General features: G+C 45.2%; 1 protein-coding gene across 1 annotated transcript in view; it reads left to right on the forward strand.

Moving 5' to 3' along the window:
- MET (MET proto-oncogene, receptor tyrosine kinase) overlaps positions 1–16,739 on the forward strand; it is a 281,825-nt gene that overhangs the window by 97,805 nt on the left and 167,281 nt on the right. The window lies entirely within an intron of this gene.

Below are 16,739 nucleotides of genomic sequence, written 5' to 3' on the forward strand. Positions count from 1 at the left end.
CCTGCAACATTTTCAGAAAAGTTACTCCACTTGCTTCCAGCCTGGCAATTGGGTGGGTGCGTGTGGTACTCTGGTCTCCAGAGAGGGTGAGCTCCTTGGCCAGGTAGAGTGGTGTTTCGGTTGTGACGGATTTGCGGGTGAAGGCGGTCTTGAACCCATGCATGCTTGAAGGGGTCGCCGGTGCAATTCCTTGACGATGGGGGTGATTCTTAACAACAGAGACAGGTGGAAAGTACAAATAGCTCTACCCCTTCAGCCAGGCCTCTTTATATATGATGTCACTTCCTGTGCTGCCATTTTGTCAAGGGCTGCGTGATGTCTTTTTCCCATGGTATCATTAGAGCCAATGGGTGATGTCACTTCCTGTGATTTCTTTTGGTCAAACGTTGTGTGCTTTCACGCCATGAAAGGCCTGATGGCGTCCCTTCTTGTAACCCTAAAATGCTGGTGGAGCGGCACCAGTGCTTCCCAGATAAATGTTGCACGCTCTTCCTCTTGCGATATATTGTTACCGGCGCTCATTGACGCTTGTCTCTTTTTAGGGCTGGCCTGGTGAACCTGTCTCCCAACCGGTTAAACATTTCATCCTATTGAGATCGGCGCCATGGGTGGTTCTTTTGGAATCTTGCACGTCTGGCACTCCCTGGTCCTATCACATTTCAACCTTTTGTGTCATTGGGGCACTGGTTTGTTGCGACTCGCAACTCTTCTAGGGAGTGCTGTAAGATCTGTCTGGGCGCACACCCAGTTGCCTGCACACCCAACCCCCTCGCCCCCCGCGGTGGCCAGGCTGCTTCGTGCTGATGGAGCCTTGCTCTGGGGTGAGGAGCTGGAGCGCCGGTCACGCCTCTTTAATGGCGTCACCTGCCCTTGACCGCACTGCACGCATAATGACTAGGATGGGCCGGGACTGACCCCCACGTCTGGGGGAAACAGGCGCAGCACTGAGCGCCTTAGTCCGGCACCAGGAATGCGCCGCTTACTCGTCCCTCTTAAAAGAAACATGATTCTTGCGCCAGGGAAGTCACGGCCGCAGCTGCTAGAGTCCATCTTCTAGGCTCCCCGAGGAATAGCACCGTTTAAGGCTAAATGAAGGACCCCGATTTTAAACATTTTGCCCACCTCGTCCGCGCTGAAAAGCTTTTAATCATACAGATGAAAGGCTCTATAATGGGGCGTACCAAGCACGGCCCCCTGCTTGAATTCTGGCAAAACTATGAATAATTTTAGGGCGGCGGCAGTTCCTGCGGGAGTGCCTTTCCGCTCCTGGAACAATTATCATTGGTGTATTTCCTGCGGATCGGACATCCCTGCCCCCAGTTTAAGTTATTTAACAAATGTGTGTTATTCGGTGACATTGAAACCACACACAAACAAAATCTTACAGCACAACACACCGTACAAACTCATCATTAATAATTAAGATTGTTTAAAACTCTGTGCACCCCAAGAACATACACCTCTCCAAACCCCATGTAGGATTCCACAGACTTCTGCACATTCTACAAACTCTTTTAGAGGTCGGCAGCCTTTGGCTCTCCAGATGCTTTGGACTGCAACTCCCACCAGCTCTGCCCTGCATTCTCAATGCGCAAGGATCATGGGAGTTGAAGGAAAAAAGCATCTGCGGTGCATGAAGGGAGCGGGGGGGGGACTCTTAAAAGTGACGAGTCCAGCAGATGTTCAGCTTTCCTAAAGAACAGAAAAAGAGACCATTTAATAACAGTAAATATCCAATGTGTCCAACCTTTGGCCAAGACAACTAAAGAATCTTTATTTGTCCAACACTTTTATTTTTGGTGCATACATTTTATTTTTGGTACCTAGATTTTATTTTTGGTGCATAGATTTGTAATTGTTCTGATTGGCTGAATGAATGCTCTTTGTTCAGCCCTCATCATAAGACAAGATAAACCACACAACCTGCACAGAGGTGCTTTTGATGCGCCACCAGCGGTACATCACGATCCGTCTGAGCTTGCATAGAGCTGGGGGGGGGGGGGTGGGCAGAGCGCAAGGAGCGCGTCCCTCAACCGCTGCATTCAGAGAATGCACGTGCTCCGATCTCTGCCTGCATTGTTTTGGAATCCGCCTGGAATCTTCGGGATTCATGTGGATGGATGTGCCTTGCTTGGGCCTGGCCGGTGGCATTTACATTTGTTGTTGTGAAAGGGTGTAATTGGGAACACAAACCTGACCATGTCATTTATGCCTAAAGTGCATCCATTTGCAAACGGTAGTTTTGGTAATACCACCAAACGCATAATCAGGCCCTTTCTCTCTACACTTGCAAGAATTTGCAACTAGTTCTTTTTAAGCAATAAGTCCCGAGGTAGAGGTGCATTACTGCTTCAGATAATTCCCCGGGGCCCACAGTTACACGCCCAAGCGAAATGAGTGCCTTAACGCAGGGGGCATTACCTGAAGCGGTAATGCCCTCCAGCAGGGGGCTTATTGCTATTAATACCCAGGCTCATAAGACCAGGGTACTAATAGTGTCTTTTTTAAGTTACGAGAAACGGAAAAAAGAAAAACGAACAAAAAATGGCTGCCACGAAATGGGGAGAAGGGACTATATGTAGTCCCTTCTCCCTTTCTATGGCGGCCATTTAAAAGCTAAGAAAAAAGTAAACAAAAAAGATTGCCACCATGGAACGGGGAGAATTAACTGCACATAGTCCCTTCTCTTTTTCCCTGGCAGCCAGGACACAGCTGCAACCGGCCCAACACAGGCTTTGTTGGGCTGGTAACGAAATGGTGAGGGCCAATGAAACACTTGTGTATAGGTGCGTTAGAAACGCCATATCCTATCATACCAATGAGCTTGCTTATGAAAATCTCATTGTCCCTCGCTGGGTACTAATTAAAAATAACCAGTTTAAGAACAGCTATGTGTCAGAGCAAGATCCTCAAGTGTCAAATCCACTTCATGTTTTCAAGATATCCACAGAAAAGACATTTGTATGCAGTGAGACTTAACAGGAGTTGTTTGCCCTATCCTGAATGTGTCTTGTTAAAAGTGGGATTTTCGGCTGGCGTTCTAACCGGAAAGAGTCACGGCTATGATAGATTCATCTGTTTGAAATCGCTCCGCGGGGGAGCCACTTCCCCTGGTCTGGCCAGGCTCCTGTTAGAATCCATGCAATAAAGTGGATTACGAGTAGTCCACAGCATGGCAGACCTTTCATGCCCAGCCTGTGCTTTTTGCACTCTTGATGTCACGTGACATGGGTAATGCGGTTTTCCGCTCCATGCGATGCCGCAACCCGGCTATATGGGTGTTGATAACCCTACTCTAAGAAAAAAAACAGAAATGCACGCGGGTTAAATGATGCATTAGTTCCCACCACGTGGGCGAAATTATGCATTAGCGCCCCCCCTATGGGCCATTGCAGCCAGTGCAGTAACGTTACTGAAAATGTGGGGGGGGGGAGGCATGCCATCTAAATTAAAGTGGACCCTGCCAAATGAATGGGACAAAATGGTGTGCCTCAAAAGTGGGGGGGGGGGCAAACATCCTCATCCCCCCTAAAATTACGCCCATGATTGCATCTTGCGCCACGTGTCTTTAGCGCCATTCACGGCCTGGTTCTAAAAACAGTTTTTTGACTCGTCCTCTGGTCTGCGTCTGTCTCCTGACAAACATAAGCTCTATCATGCCAACACAATACGGTCTTGGCGATAATAACCCTATAGTTATGGTTAAGATGGACTCCCTTTCGGAAGAACACTTTTCATAAATACATTTCTTTCCCCAAGAAGACATTTCACTGAAGGGAAGTTATGTTTACAATGCAATCCTGGAAACCACGGAAACCAAGCAGTTGCACCCATCAGCGCCATCGTACGTCGCCCTTCCATCATGTACTGCTTATGCATCTGTACATGGCATTGCAGATGGCATTCTGCACGGCCTGTGGCTACTGCAGCTCGGCCATGCCCATGCTGCTATCCCCAGTCAATACTGTGCCTGGTGCATGCCCTGCTTCAAGGCTTCATTGTAGGGATGAGCCAACGCCGCCTATAAGCCAAAAGTATTGCATTACAGAACAGCTGAGGGCACTGGAGGAGGGACACGCAGCTTGGAGGTGTTGTTTGACTATTTGCCCACCTATTGACTGCCCATGGCCATGCTAATCCCTATGCCCATTCCCACCTAGTCCCCGCCCAAAACACCTTCTCGTGGGAACTCTTTGAGCTCGCTTTAAACAAGTCTTACCATCAAACTTTGCACTCAAATTGCCCGTTTGTGTTTTTTCAAAGCAGTCTTCTTAGAGTTAATGACTTAACTAGCTCTGTAATCCCGAAACTGGTGTGATACAAATGTCTTAACCAGGTCTGCCTTCAGCCACTTCATTTAAAAGCACTATGCGTGTGCTTCATTGAAGCCCCGCTAAAAACAAGCATTGCCAAAGCCAACAGTTCTGGCTTGTGTATAAGTATTAGCTATTTGACAGGCACTGCTATTGGATGCCCAACTCCTTACACCATTTCGTACCTGCTACCATCAATAGCCAGTTAATACCACTAAGGCAGTGCCTGGCAAGTGACTTTCACAGGCCGACATAAAATCTCCAAACTGTTGGCATTGCCAATGCTTGTTTCTCTAATGGCATGCATGTGCTGTCATCAGCGATTCCATTTGTGATGCCAAGGGAATTTTGTGGTAACAATATCAATAAGTATGCTTATTGTACGTTTATCAGTATTCAGGGTCTTAGAGAACAGTATAGCCTTATAGACTGAGAGAGTGGTTGTTATCACAGATAATGACCCGCCACAACTTATTGCCTGAGGCGAAGCCAGGGACCATAAGTTGGGGAAGGGACACTATCCCAAGCAATAATGCCTCCTCCCGAGGTCTATAATGCTATTAGAGCACGCTGGCAGTAGCAATGCATGTTTTTGAGTTTTGGTGCTGAAGTTTAAAAAAAGTAAAAAAAAATACTTTACAAGTACAGACAAAGTGAGTTAGTAATTTAAATGTGATTATATTTTGTAGTGTTTTAAATACAATGGATGTCTTCAGCAATTAAGTATTTTAATTGCAACTTAGTTGAACTGGATAAGGTTTAACATGAGCTTGCATTAGGTGTAATGTTAAAGTAAACGGTTTCTCTTTATGAATGTGAACTTTCTCCAATGTTTTAGCTTCCTCTTTCATGTGTGAAAGAGCATGTTGCAGCCAAACAAGCAAGGAAGTGTCTTGTTGAAAAAAAATCTTGCCTGGAAATTGCAGTTGTTTCAATGCTTCTGAAGAAAGAATTATCAGAATGTAGTCGGTACCACTAGTTATTGACTGCACTCTAAACATTCTGATTGGCTGAGAGGAGGTCAAAAACAATGTCTATGCGCTAATGAGTCTTATTGACCAGGTATATATTATACTGCTGCTGTAACATCAGTATAGTTAAGGGCACATGCCACTTTACAGAGGAAAATGCGAAATCCTTTTCCTCTCAAACCTTTGACCTCATCGATGAAAGTTCACCAAATTTGGCAAACAAGATGAGCTAGCCACAGAAGAGCAATCATATTTGGTGAACCCTCATTAATATTTTAGTTTTGAAAATCATTGTGGAATAAAAGTGGGTTTTTTTGCGTTGCGTTTCATTAGACCCCCCAAAAACGTTCTTTCGGGACGCATGTCTTAAAATTGTCATCTTCGAGTTTTAAGATTTTTGGTACATACCTAACCCTTTCTTACAATCTGTGCATGCCGTAAGACTTTCGATAATTGGATGAGCCAAACTCAAGATATTCACTTTTATTTCACTTTCATATATGTGCACTAAGTTCGGAGTGAAAGCAATACCTCACAAAAAGAAACTATCACCAAAAATAAATCCATGTGAGAATAGGCAAATGCACCCACCATACGCACAGAAAACAACACACCCCAATAGGGAGAAACAACAGTTATGGACGCACCATACACACAGAAAACAACAGACCACAAAAGGGAGAAACAGTCATGGACCCACCCCACACACAGAAAACAACAGACCACAATAGGGAGAAACAAAGGTCATGGACCCAACATACACACAGAAAACAACAGACCACAAAAGGGAGAAACAGTCATGGACCCACCCCACACACAGAAAACAACAGACCACAATAGGGAGAAACAAAGGTCATGGACCCAACATACACACAGAAAACAACAGACCACAACAGGAAGAAATGACAGTAATGGACACACCATACACACAGAAAACAACAGACCCGAAAAGGGAGAAACAGTCATGGACCCACCAACCCACCACCCCACCACACACACAGAAAACAACAAACCAAAGTAGGGAGAAACAAAAGTCAAAAGTCATGGACCCAGCATACACACAGTAAACAACAGACCAAAAAAGGAAGAAACAGTCGTGTACCCACCCAATACACAGAAAACAGACCACAACAGGGAAAAACACCACTCAAATACTGTCATGGACACAGCATAAACGCAGAAAGCAAACAGGCCACAACAGGGAGAAACAACAGTCATGGTCCCACAATACACACAGAACACAACAGACCACAATAGGGAGAAACAACAGTCATGGGCCCACAATACAAACAGGAAACAACAGACCACAATAGGGAGAAACAACAGTCATGGGCCCACCATGTACACAGAACACAACAGGGAGAAACACCAGTCAGGACAAAAACGCAGAAAGCAAACAGACCACAATAGGGAGAAACAGCAGTCATGCACCCACCATACACACAGTAAACAACAGACCCCAAAAGGGAGAAACAAAGGTCATGGACCCAACATACACACAGAAAACAACAGACCACAACAGGAAGAAATGACAGTAATGGACACACCATACACACAGAAAACAACATACCCGAAAAGGGAGAAACAGTCATGGACCCACCAACCCACCACCCCACCACACACACAGAAAACAACAAACCAAAGTAGGGAGAAACAAAAGTCAAAAGTCATGGACCCAGCATACACACAGTAAACAACAGACCAAAAAAGGAAGAACCAGTCGTGTACCCACCCAATACACAGAAAACAGACCACAACAGGGAAAAACACCACTCAAATACTGTCATGGACACAGCATAAACGCAGAAAGCAAACAGGCCACAACAGGGAGAAACAACAGTCATGGTCCCACAATACACACAGAACACAACAGACCACAATAGGGAGAAACAACAGTCATGGGCCCACAATACAAACAGGAAACAACAGACCACAATAGGGAGAAACAACAGTCATGGGCCCACCATGTACACAGAACACAACAGGGAGAAACACCAGTCAGGACAAAAACGCAGAAAGCAAACAGACCACAATAGGGAGAAACAGCAGTCATGCACCCACCATACACACAGTAAACAACAGACCCCAAAAGGGAGAAACAACAGTCATAGACCCCCATACACACAGACAACAGACCACAATAGGGAGAAACACCAGTCATGGACCCACCATACACAAGAAAACAACAGACCCCAACGGGAAGAAAAAAACAGTCATGGACCCACCATACACACAGAAACCAAATTGACCACAATAGGGAGAAACAACAGTCATGGGCCCACCATGCACACACAGAAAATAACAGAACACAATAGGGTGAAACAACAGTCAAGGGCCCACCATGCACACAGAAAACAACAGACCACAACTGGGAGAAACACCAGTCATGGACCCACCATAAACATAGACAACAACAGACCACAATAGTGGAAACAGCAGTCTTGGGCCCACCATACACACATAAAACAACATACCCCAACAGGAAGAACAAACTGTCATGCACCCACCATAAACACAGAAAGCAAACAGACCATAATAGGGAGAAACAACAGTCATGGGCCCACCATGCACACAGAAAACAAAGGACCACAACAGGAAGAAACAACAGTCATGCACCCACCCTACACACAGAAAACAACATACCACAATATGGAGAAAGAACAGTCATGTACCCACCATACACACAGAAAACAACAGACCACAACATGGAGAAACAACAGTGATCAACCCACCATACACACAGAAAACAACATACCCTAACAGAGAGAAACAACAGTCATGGGCCCACAATACACACAGAAAAAACAGAACACAACAGGGAGAAACAACGTCATGGGCCCACAATACACACAGAAAACAAAAGACCACAACAGGGACAATCAACGGTCATGGGCCCACCATACACACAGAAAGCAACAGACCACAATAGGGAGACACACAGTCATGGGCACCCAATACACACCGAAAGCAACAGACCCCAATAGGGAGAAGCAACAGTCATGGACCCACTATACACACAGAAAACAACAGACTGCAATAGGGAGAAACAACAGTTATGGGCCCACCATACACACAGTAAACAACAGACCCGAAAAGGGAGAAACAACAGTCATGGACCCACCATACACACAGAAAACAGTCCGCAATAGGGAGAAACAGTAGTCATGGACCCACCATACACACAGAAGACAACAGACCCCCCACAGGGAGAAAAAACAGTCATGGACCCACCATACACACAGAAAGCAAACCGACCACAATAGGGAGAAACAACAGTCATGGGCCCACCATACATGCAGAAAACAACAGACCACAATAGGGAGAAACAACAGTCACGGGCCCACCATACACGCAGAAAACAACAGACCACAATACGGAGAAACAACAGTCTTGAGCCCACCATATACACAGTAAACTAAGATCATTTCTCAACTTAAAACTACTAGTTGCAACAGTGACCCTTGTTCCGCTATAAATATCAAGGAATGGTCTCCCCTGCTCATTACAGCCCTTAGAAAATGTGTAAATTCCTCCTTTGCTCAAAATTGTGTTCCCCCTGATCTTAAAAGGGCGTGGATCACACCTTTATTAAAGAAACCCAATTTTTGCCCGGCGGCGCACGCCAATTACAGACCCATTTTAAATACCCCTTTCCTGTTGAAAATTTTAGATAGGGTTGCCTACAACCAGATTTCTCAGCTCTTCATTCCTCCCAGATCCTACACAAATTTCAATTGTGATTTTGCCAAACTCATGGGACAGAGACGGCACTTTTAGCCCTAAAGTCCCAGTTGTTACAAACGACGGATGATGGTCAAACTTTGCTACTTATGATTTTAGATCTTTCAGCAGCGTTTGACCTGGTGGGTCACTCCATCTTGACCACCAAGTTAAAGGACATTGCGCATTTCTCAGCCCAAGCCACCCAATGGGGTCTATCGTTCCTGAGTGGCAGACAGGTGTGAGTGGCAAGTGAGCTAGCTGAATCAAAACCTATACCTTTGCTTTATAGGGTTCCACAAGGAGCATGCATGTCACCATGTTTTTATAACATCTTTAGGGTCTCCTTCTTCCAAATTTTGGAACAAGAGGGGATTTTATTTGCCAACTATGCGATGACATGCAATGTTTTTTCCCTATTACAGGATTTTATGACGCTGATGAGAAACATATTAATACAGTTTATTATGCTATACAAAGATTGATGGTTGTGAACGGATTGGCATTGAACAGTGCAAAGACGGAGCTCATGATGGTTGGATCAAATCCTAACTGGCCAACCTTGATCCGAGGTACAGCAGCTTTAATATAGATGAATGTGATATCAAGGTCTAAAATAAACGAAAGACTCTGGGCATTGTCCTAGACGAAAACTTGAACATGAAGGTGCAAGTTAGGAGCCTGGTGTCATCATCATCTTATTTCATCAAACGACTGCGAGATCTCCGTCCACTCGTCTTAGAAAAAAATTCTGAAACACTAGCGAGAGCCATTATTGGCTCTAAAATAGGTTATTGTTGCAGTCTCCTAGCTGGATCCGCCCAGCTTGACCTTCATCACCTTCAGGTGATCCAGAATGGAGCTGTAAGAGTCGTGAAAAGACTGAATTGGAGGGATCATGTCTCGGACACACGATGGAGCTTGCATTGGCTGCCTGTACAGGCCAGAGTACATTTTAGGTTATCACTTATTACTCAGAAATGCACTGTGGGCCAGATGCCAAGCTACCTCATGAAAAGCCATAGAGAAAAAGCACAGCGTTAAACATCTAAGATCTGATAATTCTGACATCTTAAAAACCACACGTTGCAAAACCAAAAAAGCTTGTGATGGAGTTTTTAATGTAGCAGCTCCAATTGCTTGGAATGCCTTGCCTCCCGATCTAAGAACCATTGAATCAACTGACGTGTTTAAGAAAAAATGAAAGACCTTCCTCTTCTGTTAGCCCCACCTGTTATTTTCTGCTAGTCTCCAGTTGATACTTGCAAGTAACATCTTTGGTCCTGTTTTTTACAGGTATGCACACTTAAGCCTTTGGGTACTGGTAGCGCGGTACAAATTGAGCAACATAACATAAACAACAGACCCCAAAAGGGAGAAACAACAGTCATGGACCCACCATACACACAGAAAACAGACCACAATAGGGAGAAACAAAAGTCATGGGCCCACCATACACACCAAAAACAACAGACCACAACAGGGAGAAACAACAGTCATGGACCCACCATACACGCAGAAAACAAGAGACCACAACAGGGAGAAACAACATGCTTGGACCCAACATACACACAGAAAACAACAGACCACAATAAGGAGAAACAACAGTCATGGACCCACCATACACACAGAAAACAACAGACCCCAAAAGGGAGAAACAGCCATGGAATGTGATAAGGGCACTTGTTCTGTGTGGAGTAACTTGTATACTTGTACATGCACAGTAGGTCCTGAGTGAGACAAATCGACCCCTTGTAGATGAGGCATGTCCACAAAAACAGACATAGCCCCAACAATAACCTGCAGAACAAATGAGTATATCCACCATACAATTGGAATAGTACCACAACAGGCAAGAAGCAGTAAGAGGCAAGTGAACATTGGATGCACTCCACACAGAATAACTGCGAGTGTCATGCCGCGAGGCGGGTGGCGCCTGTGGAGCCACTGGCGGGGCGCGGATACTATCCCGTCGCACATGCCGCCTACCCGTCATGCCCTCCTTCAGCACCGTTCTAGTGGTTGCACGCTGACGCGGCTCGGAGCTTAAAGCCTGCTGCTTCCGGGTTGCGTACACGTTGCAACGCTTCCGGTTTCGTTCCGAGAGTGCTGTCTGCTCTGTGCCTTTCTTTGCCTTTTCGAGCGTTCTTTTTCCCGTCGGGTCCCGATCCCTATCGGGTCCCGGTCCCCCTCTCTCTTTGTTGTCTGCTTCCTCCTTTGTTTCTGTAGCCTTGCTGCTCCCCCTCAGCTCTCCCTCCGACTTTCTAGCCCGCCCCCCTTCCCATCTTACTCTCTCCCTGAGCTCCTTACCTCTTTTCTGGTTATCCTCCTTGTTCCCGACTCTTCCTTTGCTGCCTGCTGTCATCCTGCTTGCTTCCCTGTGTACCAGACCCCGGGCCTGTTTTCGGATTGAGTATTCTTGCCGTTTGGATACCTTCTTCGGTTGCTTTCCCATGTACCGAATCCTGGCCTGCATATTGGACTGCTGTCTTCTCCTTGTGTCATTACCTTGAACCTGGTTTCCCCCTGTGGAATACCTTACTCCGTATGGACTGCCTTCCCCCGGAGCACCTACAGAATTCCGCTGATCATCTCTTCTGCCTGGCCTTGTCTTCAAGAGTACCCATTACTCATTTCCTGAGACTCACTGAGGTCACTCAGGGTTTTTTTTGTGCCTTTGGGCTTTTTCCCCTTTCTGGCGTTCCCGGGAGGGGGCCCCTCGTACCCCTTTCGGGTGGCAGGGTGGCTTCCTTCCGTGGCCGTCCTTACCTACACAAAAAAAGGAGGGACCAAGAAGAAAAGGAAAGAAGGGTACGGGAAGGAAGGACGAAGGTGAGGAGCTAGGGGAGGGTGGAGAATCGGAATCAACGTTCTCTGACGAGGATATCACTGATCCAGGTGACAGCGAGGACAATAGCCAAAGAAAACTCACTGCATTCACACCTGGTGAATGTGTCTATGCGTAATGGTGGAAAACAAATGAGGTCAGTGGGCCCCAACAATACACCGGACCGGTATGGGCACATAAGGCACACGTATGTTCAGAGCACACAAGAGCCACATATATGCATAAACCATAGACGCAGATTGTGTTTCTGCATCATCTTAGAATGCAATTGAGCTCAACGGGCTGAAGCAGCACACACCACGTGGAATAGCAACATGTATGCATACACACAAAATGTGGTACACACAGGCATTGTGTTCAGAATAACATTTAACCAAACGATGTTTAAAAAAAGAGAAATTAGTGGAAAACACTTTTTTTAAAGTAGAGTCAATGTTACTACCTATAAAGAGGTGAAGTCTGCAAATGTTTGGAGTGGCAGGATCAGGGTAGAAACATTCAGTCCAAAAGTCTGCCAATGTTAAGGTAGAAACACCGTGGTTAGAATGAAAGAAAAACTGCATTTTGCTTGCTCATCATTCTGCCCTTCAGCCCATCCTTCAACTGCTGATCTGCTCCCCGTGCTCACTATTATTAAGCTCTTTGCACTATCCATTGCTCACCATTCTTCACCCAGTCACTCCCTATCTCTACACACCCCATCTACTACCGCACCTAATTACCTCACTCATTCTCGGTATGCCCCTCTAACAAGCCCTACCGATACAGCTCTGTCTCATGGTCCCATCTCACCCCAGCCCCCTTGCCCAATCACTCATCTCACCCTCATTGCGCTCTACTTTCTCCAAGTGTATCACCGACATCCACCCTCCTACGCCCCGCAGACCACAATATGGACACCTCATATTTTCAAATTTCATTTACCCTCCATGAACCTCCCTATTTACTCTCCCTGCTCCCCCTTTTTCTCCTACTAGCCTTTCACTGGGGCGTCTAGAATGCCCAATCAATATACAATACACCTAATTAGTCACAGATCATTTTGAATCCCACAATCCCTTACTGGCAGCCTGTGGTATGACTAAGGCCTCGATCACTCATCAAGCTCCTGCTATCCCTGCTGCCTCACATATGGACTGTGCCACTTCCTCTCACTCCACCCGCTCATACAAAAGAAAGTGGTGGTGGGATTAGTCTTACGGTCAACACGATGCCCATCTCCGTGCCCCCACCTTCTGACTTTCAGCCATTTTCAATTCACTGCCACTCAACTCCCCGCACCTGCCACCACCTCATCATCTAACATCCTTTTCCCTCTAAACTCTGTCTTCTAGGATATGGACCTCCCCTATGACTCCCTTCCCATTAAAAGCCCTTTAGAACTTATGGGTGACTTGAACCTTCGAACATCTCTCCCAATTAACCGTAGTGCAACACTCTTCTCTCTGGCCACGCTCTTATCTCCCTTCTTAATCTACCTACTCCGACCAAGGCAACTTTGTAAGCTGCCCTTCCTCCCCCCCTCTCTCTCTACTTCTGATATCACTATCAGCCCCTCCCCTTCGGCCACTTTAGCCTCCATGTTAGTACTACTGCCCTATAACTTTCTGCCCCTCCGATTTTTGCTATCTCCAAAGGAAAATTTCAACCCGACTCCCTCACACAGCTGAAGTCACAACATCCATGCTCACTCTTGGTCCTCTTCAGACCTATTCCATTGAGCACGCCTATTGCTGACTTTAATCTGGCCCTCTATCAACCCCCTAAACACCACTGTCTTTCTTGTACATTAACACTTTCTACCCCAAGCCCACAGCCCTGGGTTAACCCTCCATGCCACCTACCCAACAAACACGAAATTGCACCATCCCCTACACAAGTGGCACAAAGCCAGGCCCTGTCTCTCAAGGCTCGCAAGCTTGGTGTCCCTTTTGACAGCAACCTTAACGTTCACCACTTCATTATCTCTACTCCGACTGTGGCAAGGATGAACCAATTTAACATCAGACAAATCTGCCCTCTCCTTACTTGCAACTCCACTAAAACCATCAACTAACCTTGGTACTCACCCACCTGGACTACTGTGTCCTAGCCTTCTTGGCCTCATTTCTACTCCATCTTCTGCTCGACAAAGTGCTCAGACTTGCCCAAGTACCCTCTCCAATCTCCCCTGCTTTGTCCAACCTCTAACTACGGCCTTTGTGGTTGGTGGTTCTCAATGAAAAACTGCCCTCTCTTTACATTTCTACTGCTTGCCTTTAAATGTTTGCTTGGGTTTGCCACTTGCTACCTAGCTAACACTATCTCTCGCTAGGCACCGTAATGCATCTTCCTCGCTTCTTTCTCCCTAATCTTTCTGTCTCACATCCCACCGTGGGCACCATCTCGCTTCGTCTCCTTCTCCCTTCTTGCCCTGCTTCACTGGCAGTTCCTTCCACCCACATGTTAAGAACTCTAGTATTGTCTACTCACTGACGCACTCTGACGCACCCCCTCCTTGTCCAAGAAGTCACTCCCTCTACCTAGTCCCACGTTACTCCTCCTCTCTGGAATTTCCTCTCTCAATCATATTGTATATTTTGACCTGTTCATAATGAGATCCAGTTTAGGTTTTGGTTGATTACTGTGAATATTTTTGGTCATTGGAGAATTAGTCGCAATCTTTTTTTTTGACAGGTACATTTTGCCACGTATATATGTGGAGGAGACCCCCTGCATCACCCCATTAATCCCTCCACATTAATGATACCCCTATATCCACGACCTACATGTATATGCGGCAAAATGCACACACATTTTGCGAACAATTCTCCACCGACCAAATTGGACATCCAATAATCAACCAGTCCCCTTTGTTTTGTGTTTTGTCCTGTCCTGTCCTGTCCCCAGTCTCTGTAATATTTATCTCTTATCATCCACAGCACTAAAACATCCCACTCTTTGCTGTACAGCACTGTATTCAGGAATGCCCCGTTTCATTTGTAAGTCTTTCTGGTGGAAAAAATCTATATCCACAAAAAATGTCAAAACAAATAGAAGAAGTTACTTAACACACAATTCAGCAGAAGGCAAACTAAACATTGACTCAATGCACAGCTACTTCACAATGAAAACATTAGTTGGCTTACGTCAATGCTATAGTGAAAGTGACTGCAGTGCAGTGGTGGTTTAGACTGAATTAAGGTTTAATGCAGGGCTCAAGTCGAGGGTATGCGCAGGTGGACGAAGTCCCCCCACCTTTTTCAGGGGCACATTGATATGCTAATTTCTGGTAACACCACATTCAATTGGTATGTTAATGAGTCCCCCCACTTTTTTTTAGGACTTGTCCCTTGTTAATGTGTAGTGAAATGGAGCCTGTTTGCTTTAGGTAAATCCTTCATCATATCTTAAAGAGGCAGTCAGCTGAGAATTGATGTCTAGTCATAACACAGCTTACATATTTCTCTGCCCATTTGTTAAACAGCAAATTATTATTTTTAGGCCCCACTCATATCTTTGATAATTATAATGATCATGAGTAGGGTAAAAATGAAAGCTTTCCTTCACTTTGGTTGGCCTTCTGCCTGCATCGTCGATCAAAAGCTGTTTACGCACTTTGCGTCTCGGGTCAACTCCCCTTGATGAATTGAGGGCACTCTTTGGAATCGAACCCTTTGCCCCACTCTGGATTGCAATATGACAAAAGCGATTGGTGGCCCTCAGTGTCATGCTATAAAGCAAAATGTGATTAGACTGACAGGGGGAAAGAAGGATGTAATCAAAGATGGAAGTCAACAACATTCAGCTTGCGGCGAGCGGACAGCGAACCAAACCTAGAGTGATGTATATTTATTACTATTGCGGAGATGATAGATGGCGGAAATCAGATTATTTCTGCGTTGTAATGGAATAAACTAATTGCGGCCTTCCATCAAGAGACCACAGGGCCTACTATTGATCTGTTTTCCTTCAGCCACGGGAAGTAATATTATTAAAACAAAAAAAAAAGCAAATACAACTAAAATTCTTTTCTATAGTGTTATAGCTCTAATTTTTCACACCAGTCCGTGACACTACTTAGAGAAAATTTGAAATAGTGACACTTCAATACAAGATTACATATAATCCCTAAAAAAAAGAAATTGTGACAATTCAATAAAAGATTTAATTTAATCCCTAAACAAAAAAAGAAATAGAGACACCTCACTGTCTTCAGCCAATTTTACACAATTCTTCAGGGATCAGAGTACATGAAGCACATTTTTTCTTATTGCCTTTTTTGTATAAGCCTGGACGCCTCTAGCTATAATAATACAAATTGGGGAAAATAGGTTTCTGCGGGAATCGAAGAAGCCACGTCCCGGGGCTCGCCTGAATGTAATTGTAAAATTGAATTTTCCCTTCACCTACCTTTGGGAAATAAGGGGTGAAAAACTCATATCTCTGGTCGCTTTTCTAGTGTTTAACGATAATATTCCATTAAAACAAAAATAATTCCCACATTGTTGGAAAATGGTGGCCTTTTGGATATTTGAGTCTTGGTGAATACACCATTTTTTTTTCTTTTTTTTTTCTTTGCATTTTTAAATTGCTCACACAGCTCGGGGTCATTGAGGCGCTGTTACAGGTATATGTCTCTTAGTTGCATATTTATAACGCGCTTAATACCTGGAGGTTTCTAAGCGCGGACCCGGGGATCGAACCTGTGTGGCTTCGTGTCATCTTGTTTCCAAGGCATGTGACTGCCGTTGCTAAAATTCTTATTGTGGATAACATTTAAAGGGAATACAATGAGAGATGGAATATTGCGATAATATTTTATATAGTAATATGCTCCGATTTGCAAAATGTAGCTTCGTCCTGTATGTTCCTTCAAAATGTAGACCCACATGCCATAAACAGTTG

The sequence above is a fragment of the Ambystoma mexicanum genome, chromosome 12 (genome assembly GCF_040938575.1).
Source record: "Ambystoma mexicanum isolate Mex_15411 chromosome 12, UKY_AmexF1_1, whole genome shotgun sequence".
Classification (NCBI taxonomy): domain Eukaryota; kingdom Metazoa; phylum Chordata; class Amphibia; order Caudata; family Ambystomatidae; genus Ambystoma; species Ambystoma mexicanum.